Source organism: Pyrus communis, chromosome 12 (assembly GCF_963583255.1).
Source record: "Pyrus communis chromosome 12, drPyrComm1.1, whole genome shotgun sequence".
Lineage (NCBI taxonomy): Eukaryota > Viridiplantae > Streptophyta > Magnoliopsida > Rosales > Rosaceae > Pyrus > Pyrus communis.
This window is the reverse complement of record NC_084814.1, coordinates 50,001-58,792: the sequence shown is the minus strand read 5'-3', so window position 1 is coordinate 58,792 and position 8,792 is coordinate 50,001.

The following is an 8,792-nucleotide window of genomic DNA, read 5'->3' as shown; positions in this document are numbered from 1 at the left end:
CAATAATTGTTGGAGTTGAAGAAACTAAATCTTGAAAAGTTAGGAGCAAGCTTTGTATTAGGACAGTAAGCTCATAGTTGTTTTTACCTTATCGCCTATCTAGATAAACATAACCTCTTCGACTAGCCACCTTTTCGATCACTTCCACTGGCAGACCGTGAAATTGAAGTACGAGTTAATTTCTCACTGTTAGAGTGAATTAAGTATCTAGAAAACGATGAAGACCTATTAGCATGTGGTGTAGTGAGAGGAAGTATTATGGTACGTTTTAAGGACGTACATTCAACCGTCATATTCCAAAGTCTTACCTGAGATATTATCATCGATCCACTTTCTCATACTACACTAGTTTCCTTGCATCTTTTCGAGCAACTTCTACCATTTGGAAGAACTTAGTTACTAAAGCTTACCGATTAGGAATTTATTCAACCAAGCCCTTTAGCTTGGGAACTTTGAACCTTAGGATCATACCTAGGTTTTAGCAACTTCCTTGGGTGACGACTAAAAACCGTTATCCCCTACTTCAAGCTGATGATCTAGCCAACCCACCATTTCTAACTCGAGTTTTCTTCCAAAACCTGACGACTTCGTAGTAGTATTTTCAACGACTTTCTCATCTATTTCGGCAGTGAGACCAAATTTCTCAAACATTAGTTTTGTTTATATTGGTACCTATCTCGGGAGATACGATCTTCACAGATGATATTCTTTCCTTTTTCTAAAAAGAGTTTAGAGGAAGAAGGGTGAAATTCTCACAAAGTGTTGTGAGATTTGAGATATCCTTAGTCTTGTCGAGTTTTTCGACAATTGGTTAGCGATTTTTGGCTATAGTGCTTTTCCTCACTTATTGGCCAAGGAAAGTTAGTTAAGCTCGGGATGTTGAGCATGGATAAAGTTTCTAACAACCAAAGTGTTGTCTTACCTCACCTCTGTTTTACGCCTTTCAAGGACATTGATCAGTTTGCAAATGCATGATGATCTGTTCTTTGGATGTTCGACTGTAGAGAGACAGCATGACGAAGTATTGCTTGTATACTTTCCAATGATTGGAACCGTATGAAGTGAACCACCTTATTCATGGCCCAGAGTCAATTGTCATCATCTTCATTTGGAAAATCTGATGAGATTTCTATAAGGAGAAGCGTGTCAAAAATCTTTACTAACCTCAGACTTTTGAAATACATCCTCATTTGTGATGAGCTAAATTTCTGACAACAGCGATGAAAGAACCAAATCAATGTCTACAATTGCACTATTGTGTATTATCTCGGTTGTGCAAATGTAATTACTGTTATAGTAGGAAAAAGGCATATCTACCCTTGAACATCTTTGGTTTATCTTATCCCATTCTAGTTGAGGTTCACGAGTATCGATTTGACGTTACCTACAAATGATCAAAATTCGTTGGAGTGGTTATAATCTCTTTCTGCATTCGAATGAAGATGGGAAATCTCACCCTAAGCTCATGGTACGAGGTATCTTGTACATGTGGAGTTATGATAATGTTTCAGTGACCATTAACTAATTTGACAAGTTAACTCACTTCCATTGGTTTGAATGGACAACATTTTAGATCTCTCGGTAAATTGCTAATTCTTGAATTTATCAGGTTTTATGGCATTTTGATCAATCTGTATTTTGATCATGATGCCATAGCCACCTCTTTGTGCTGGAAGGCATTCCAATCAACCTCGGGTACGAGTTTACCCTGCTACACATGGTATTATTTTTGAAACAAATGGATTGTTTAAATGAACTGTTGATACTGAAGTTTTAATTGTGACATTAATTTCTCAATCACCCAACAAATACTCTGCCGAACGAATCATTACCGTTGGTGATTGAAAATTCTAGAAGCTACCGTTGTGGCGAGATGTCATACATTAATTTCAATAACCTTGTATTCGAAATTTGTTGGACTTATTTAACTCTCAAACTCTAGACATAATTTTTCGCTAAATTCGAGAGGAGTTTGACATGAAGCTGCTCGCTAAGGCGTTGTGGACTACATTGTTCGACTACACGACACGTTTGTCATTTTTGTATCTCACGATGCATGTTTTACTTCCAAGCATTGGGAAGTCTTCTTGAATGTTATGGGTACGAAGTTGTTACCCAGTACTATACAGACCTTAGTGTACTTGTTGCTTTGTATGTTTTATCGTGACAACGATGAGTTGTCAGTATCGTAGGCTGCAGACCGTAATATTGATAATTTATTTGTTGGATTCATTAAGCAAGTGGATAGATAGGTCCGTTTATGTTAGTACAATTATTTATTTATTTATTATATATTTACCTATTTATTGTTTGGGTTGACCCAAAGACACTGTGTACATACCCCCAGAGTACGTGATGCTATGAGTGAGCAAGCAAAATTTTTCTATGCTAAGTTTTGATTTCAGTACAATTATTTCTACGTTATTACATATACATATTTGAATGTTATGCTTTTATACATTTATTTTTGACCGAATCTTTTTATAAAAGTATAATATTTTGGCATTGTAATGAAGGAAAAGGAAAGTTTGAGTTTGGAGGCATGAAAGAGGAATCACTGCACTCCGATCATTTATGCAACCGCTCTAACTTGATTTCTTCTTTATATATATATATATATATATATATATATATATATATATATATATATATATACATATTTTTTTCTATCTTTGAGTATTTTATGATAACAAGTGATTTCAAATTTCGGGGACGAGTTTTATGGGGGTAGTGTTGATGAGGTCTTGATGGGGGTAGTGTTGACGGTGAAAGCTTCCTTAGCGGGGTTCTTCCCAATCTTGTCTACATTTGGGGCGAACACTTTATCCTTCTTGAAGTTAGTAATCGGCTCCTTTTTCCCGTGATTAGCAATACTCAGCTCCATGTCGTGGGAACGAGTTGCCAGCTCTTCGAATGTTCTTGGTTTTATGCCTTGGAGGATGTAATGCAACCCCCAGTGCATGCCTTAAACGCACATCTCAATGGCAGAGGTTTCAGAAAGCCGATCTTTGCAATCCAGACTTAAGGAGCGCCATCTATTGATGTAGTCGACGACAGGTTCATCTTTCCACAGTTTCGTACTGGTCAGCTCTAGCATGCTTACAGTACGGCGAGTGTTGTAGAAGCGGTTGAGGAATTCCCTTTCTAGCTGGTCCCAACTGTTGATAGACTCGGGTTCGAGGTCGGTGTACCAGTCAAAAGCGTTACTTTTCAGCGAACGCACGAATTGTTTGACGAGGTAGTCCCCCTCTGTCCCAGCATTGTTGCAAGTTTCAATGAAATGGGCGATATGTTGCTTCGGGTTGCCTTTTCCATCGAACTGCATGAATTTTGGGGGCTGATAACCCCTTGGCATCTTCAAAGCATCAATCTTGTTGGAGTAAGGCTTTGAGTACAGTACGGAGTCGTGTGAGCTTCCTTCGTACTGTGTCTTGATAGTGCTTGCAGTCATCTCCTGTAGCTGCTGGATAGAGAGAGATCTCATGGACGCCGTTGCTTGGTCTAGCTTCAGCTTCTCTTCAACTTTCTCCGCTGGAAGCTCCTCTTCATCGTCGACTTCTTTCTTTAATAGGCCAACATTTGGGTCGACTTTCACGTCGGGCAGCGCATCTAGTTGGTTGACAAGTGCGGCAATCTGCAAGTCCTTCTCTTCCACAGTCCGTGTGAGCTTTGCAATTGCTTCATTCATCTGAGCTAGCTGCTCCTCGATTGAAGTTGCTCCAGTGGTCATGACTTGCATGGTTGTACTGCCGCTAGAATCAGTGTCGGAGAGTAGGGACTCTGAGTATTTCCTCGGGCTCTCCCCTCTTGATGCCCTTAGCAAGGCTAGGGTGATCACAGGCTCGTGCCTCAGGTGCTCTTGTTCTTTTGACAGAGTTAATGCAGGGGCGGAAGCCGCGGCAAAAAGAGTTCTTGCCTTACTTCAAGTTGTGATGCCCGAAATATCACCAATTGCGGCGACGATGTTCTTGTTCTTCGTTTTGATTGCGGGAACAACTTGATCCTTTCTTGATGCCATTTGCATTTTTTGATGATTTAAGGATAGAGATGAGAGGTAGAGAAGTCAGACCGGGCGTACCAAATTTGTAAACACGAAAAATTCCTGAAACACGAAACAAGAATACGTGTACAAAATATATTTTGTATTAATGATTTTGGGGTTACAATCTCTTTGTAATTTGATCCTCTGATTCTATCTTCGTAGGGTGTAGGTTTGTGGATGAGTTGTTGACCCGAAGGGCCGTCGGGGCTTGATCTAAGGATGAACAGTTGATGAACGGGTCTTCAAGGGGCGTTGGGCTTGATCATGAAGAATGGGTGTATGGGTTTGTTGATTTTTTTGTTAATCCAAAGGGCCGTTGGGGCTTGATCTTAGGATGAACAGATGATGAACGATGAACACTTTCTTTAAGGGCCGTTAGGGCTTGATCTCGAAGGTTGAGGGAAGTTTCTTCAAGGGTCGTCGGGGCTTGATCTTGAAGGGGGATTTAACGAAGAACAAAGAGGGTTTTACTAATCCTTAGGGGTTTGCTTGAGAGCCTTTAAAGTTTCAAAGCTTCAAGATTTTGGTGTGATGTAAATTCCTCCCTTTTCCTCTTGATGGAGAAGGCTATTTATAGGCCAAGAGAGTGAATCACCACCATCCATTTTTTGGTGAAGTGAGTGGAGTTGGTAGGTGAAGTAAATGTGTAATGTAGGTGAAATGAATGTGTGATGTAAGTGAAATGAATGGAGTTTGTAGGTGAAATGAATGTGTGATGTAAGTGAAATGAATAAATGTTGTAATTTTAATACATTGGTTAACATTTATTTCAATGAAATTTCGGTGTCTACAGAAAGGTTGTCACAAAAAAGAACTGGGGGTTGAGGAATATGAACTTGCAGAAACCGAAACAATTGTTGCAGCCAATCCAATTCAGCAGTAGTGGATGAGAGAGCTCGATATTCAGCTTCTATTGATGATCTGGATACTGTTTGTTGCTTCTTTGAAGCCCAAGAGATAGGATTGTTACCCAAAAACACAACAAAACCTGTTGTAGAACACCTATCATTAGGGTCCCCAGCCCAATCAGCATCACTAAAAGATCGGAGTGTTAAACTGCCTTTTGTATATCGAATTCCATGTGTCATAGTCCCTTTGAGATATCGCAAGATTCTCTTCACAGCCAAATAATGAGAAGCCATTGGAGACTGCATAAACTGACAAACTTGGTGGACTGAGAAGGCTATGTCTGGCCTTGTAAAAACTAAGTATTGTAAGGCACCAACAATACTTCTATAAAGACTAGGATTATTAAAAGGTTCCCCATCATCCTTCAATAACTTGTTATATGGTAAATAAGGGGTTGCACATGGTTTAGAATCGAACATTTCAGTTTTCTGCAACAAATCTTTCACATACTTCTCTTGAGATAAAAACAACCCTGCAACCGTGTTTGTAATTTGTATCCCAAGAAAATAATGAAGAGACCCCAGATTTTTGAGATCAAATTCAGTTGTTAAATATGTAATAACCTGTGCAATCATCTCATTGGCATTTCCAGTGATTATGATATCATCTACGTAGAGCAACAGAATCACAAGGGAAGAACCAAAACTCTTGACAAAGATTGCTGAATCAGCATATGTATTGTGGAACCCCAATGTGGGCAGAAAGCTTGTGAATCTGTCATTCCAAGCCCTTGGGGCTTGCTTGAGTCCATAGAGGGACTTTTGTAATTTGCAGACTTTAAGAAGATGATGATGGTCTTCAAATCCCGGAGGTTGGGACATATAAACTTCTTCTTGTAAAATGCCATGAAGGATGGCATTTTTGACATCTAATTGATGTAGAGGCCAAGCATGATGAGCTGGCAATGCTAACACGAACTTGACAGTGGTTGGTTTAACAACAGGACTTAATGTTTCCCCATAGTCGAGTCCATGCTCCTGATTAAACCCTTTTGCAACAAGTCTCGCTTTGTACCTCGTTACTGTCCCATCAGAATGCCTCTTGATTTTAAATACCCACTTGCATCAGTATTGAATGAGGACGGAGTCCCAAGAATTCCAGGAGCAAAATCATGTACCACAGGCTTGGAATTATAATACCTTTGCCCTTGATTGTTGTTAAACTTCCCCTTGCCTTTAAATTTTGACCTGCCACCATTAAAGAAACTGGATTGACCAGAATGTCCATTAAATCCAGAATTGCCTCCATTGTTGACTGTTTGAGTATTGTTCTGGACACCATTTGGAGAAGGGTTCCCAAAAGAATAACTCTGTAATCCGTGACCACTGTTCTTGGCCACCATAGCAGACATAAAAGGCATGGAGAAATTGTTCTCAACCGTGGCCTCCTCTGCAAGTAACTGAGAACGAAACTCCTTGAGAGATATAACACTTTCCCTTCCACGAATAACACATCTGAAAAGTGTTATATTCTGCAGGAAGACCATTGAGAGCCAAGATCACAATATCTTCATCGGCAAAAACAACTCCAGCAGCTACAAGAAAATCCCGTGCTGCTTTAATACGTTGAAGATACATCGATACAGAATCAGAACCCTTTTTGATGTTCTGAAGATCAACTTTCATCTGGAAAATGGAAGTACGACTAATAGTTGAAAACTGTTCTTGAAGCCGAACCCAAAGATCTCTTGAGCTGGTACTACCTATGGCACAAGAGATGGCAGAGGAAGACAAAGTCGCTGTGAGAAGTTGCATGAGAGCCTTGTCATGCATCTTCCAAATCCTATACTCATCAGCTTCAGCCTGTGGGGTTGAAGACGCACCAGTTAGTGCCGAATCAGGAGACCCAGATGAAGAAAACTAAGGAGGACACACGTTTGTGCCATCCATGAATCCCATAATTCCATAGCCTTCGAGCATCAATTGTAACTGAAACTGCCATTGAAGATAGTTGGAATCATCCAACTTCATAGTAACCGAATTAGAAACTGAAGAAATCAAGTTGGTAATCGATGATTGTAAAATTTGCAACTGATTTGCAGTGATCATAGTGAACGAATCTGAGTGAGACAAAAAAGAAAACATTTGGCGTGCAAGAACTTCCCAAAAAAAAAAGCAGAGAATTGGGCAAGAAAGAAGCCCGAAAGTTCAAAAAAAAAAAAAACAGAAGAAGAATCAATATGTTGAGGTCGTAGCGGAAGTAAACCAAGGATCGAGAAAGCTCGAATGGCTTTCAAGACGATGATACCATGTTAAGCAATATGCAGAAAGTGAAACAGAGATATCACAGATGAGGAAGAAGAAGAAGAACAGATAAGGTTTAGAGAGAGAGAGAGAGAGAGAGAGAAGGAATTGTTGTTTTAATATTTCTTGATTAATTGTGATTACAAAGAGTACAGTTACTATATAGATGAGTACATAGCTAACTGCCTTAACCAACCCAAACAATCCTAACTAATTATTCTAACAGCCACACTCCTAGCTGCCTTATCTATTTGGCTGTTTTATCCTATATATTTTAACAGATTTTAGCTACACGTTTAATCACATTAAGGCGTGTTTTCTTATTGGGTGTTGGACCCTACTACTCCAATTTCATGCATATCAAATAAAACAAAAAAGGAATGTTCTCTTATTGGGCGTGTTTTCTTATTTGGCCGAATTTCTCCATAACCATGGCACCAAATTTTAGCTCCAAAATTCATGCTCATATGAACTACATCCACAACATTTGAGATGGTAAATTTTCTAACAAAATTTACATTCAAATAAGCAAGAATAAAGCTTGTAACCATTACAACATTCAAATCAAAGACTATGAACTACAAAACCCAAAAGGATTCACCAACTACTAGACCTAGCTCTGATAACACTTGAAGGAAATATTTGTGAAAACTAGTTCATTTGAGCAACATCTATGCATGCAATTAATAATTAAAAGGCGAAATCATGTTTGTATGCACTCAAAAACAAAACTTTACCCATGAAATTCAAGGCCTAGCGAGTGTGGTAAACCAAGACTCAACACCAAGAGAGAGGGCCTTCATTCCTTACTTCTTAGCTCCATGGATTTCTTGGATGAGGATGGTAGAATGGATAGTCTTGACCACATTGTTTGGTTTGATAGTTTACTCATGTCTACTATCCAATGTGATTCATTTACTTATATAATTACCTTGAATGTGATTTGGAACGACTTCCTAAATCTCATTCATACTCTGGCAAGATATTCTTAATCATATCATAGAGTATTCTCCCTCAGACAACTTTGGCTCCATGGAGTTTAGTATCCAGGACATGACCAGCTAGTCAGTATCGTGCCATGCATCATAGGTTGATGAAGTGGATTTTGGAGACTTTGAGCTTCCATTGATAAACCCTAGTTTCGATCTTCCTCCTAGAGCAAGTGACACAGCTCTTGACCAAGGTAGGTAGTTGAACTCGTTTAGTAGCATCGAGCACAGTCGTTGATTTGGGTTGTTCTCACCTCCTTGAATTACGTTGGAGGGTGAAGATGAGTCATATTAGCACTAGAGACATTTTCTTCTGCCATCTATTTTGATGATGAGCAAATGAAGAAGAAAAAGAAGTAAAAAAAAAAAAAATGGACAAAGTCAAGACGACCCTATGGTTCCTACTTTGATACCATGTTAAATTTTGGTTTCATATCTTGTATTGTATTTCTCATTAGGTTATTTACAAGAGTAAAAAGGCAACTCTTATAGAGAGGCGAAAAGAAGGATAGAAGAGGAAGGTTAACAGCCATACCTCACTACCAAGTGGACAAGTCAAATATTAATAACAAGTGGTTCCTAGAAACAAGGAAGAGAGATTAACAAAAG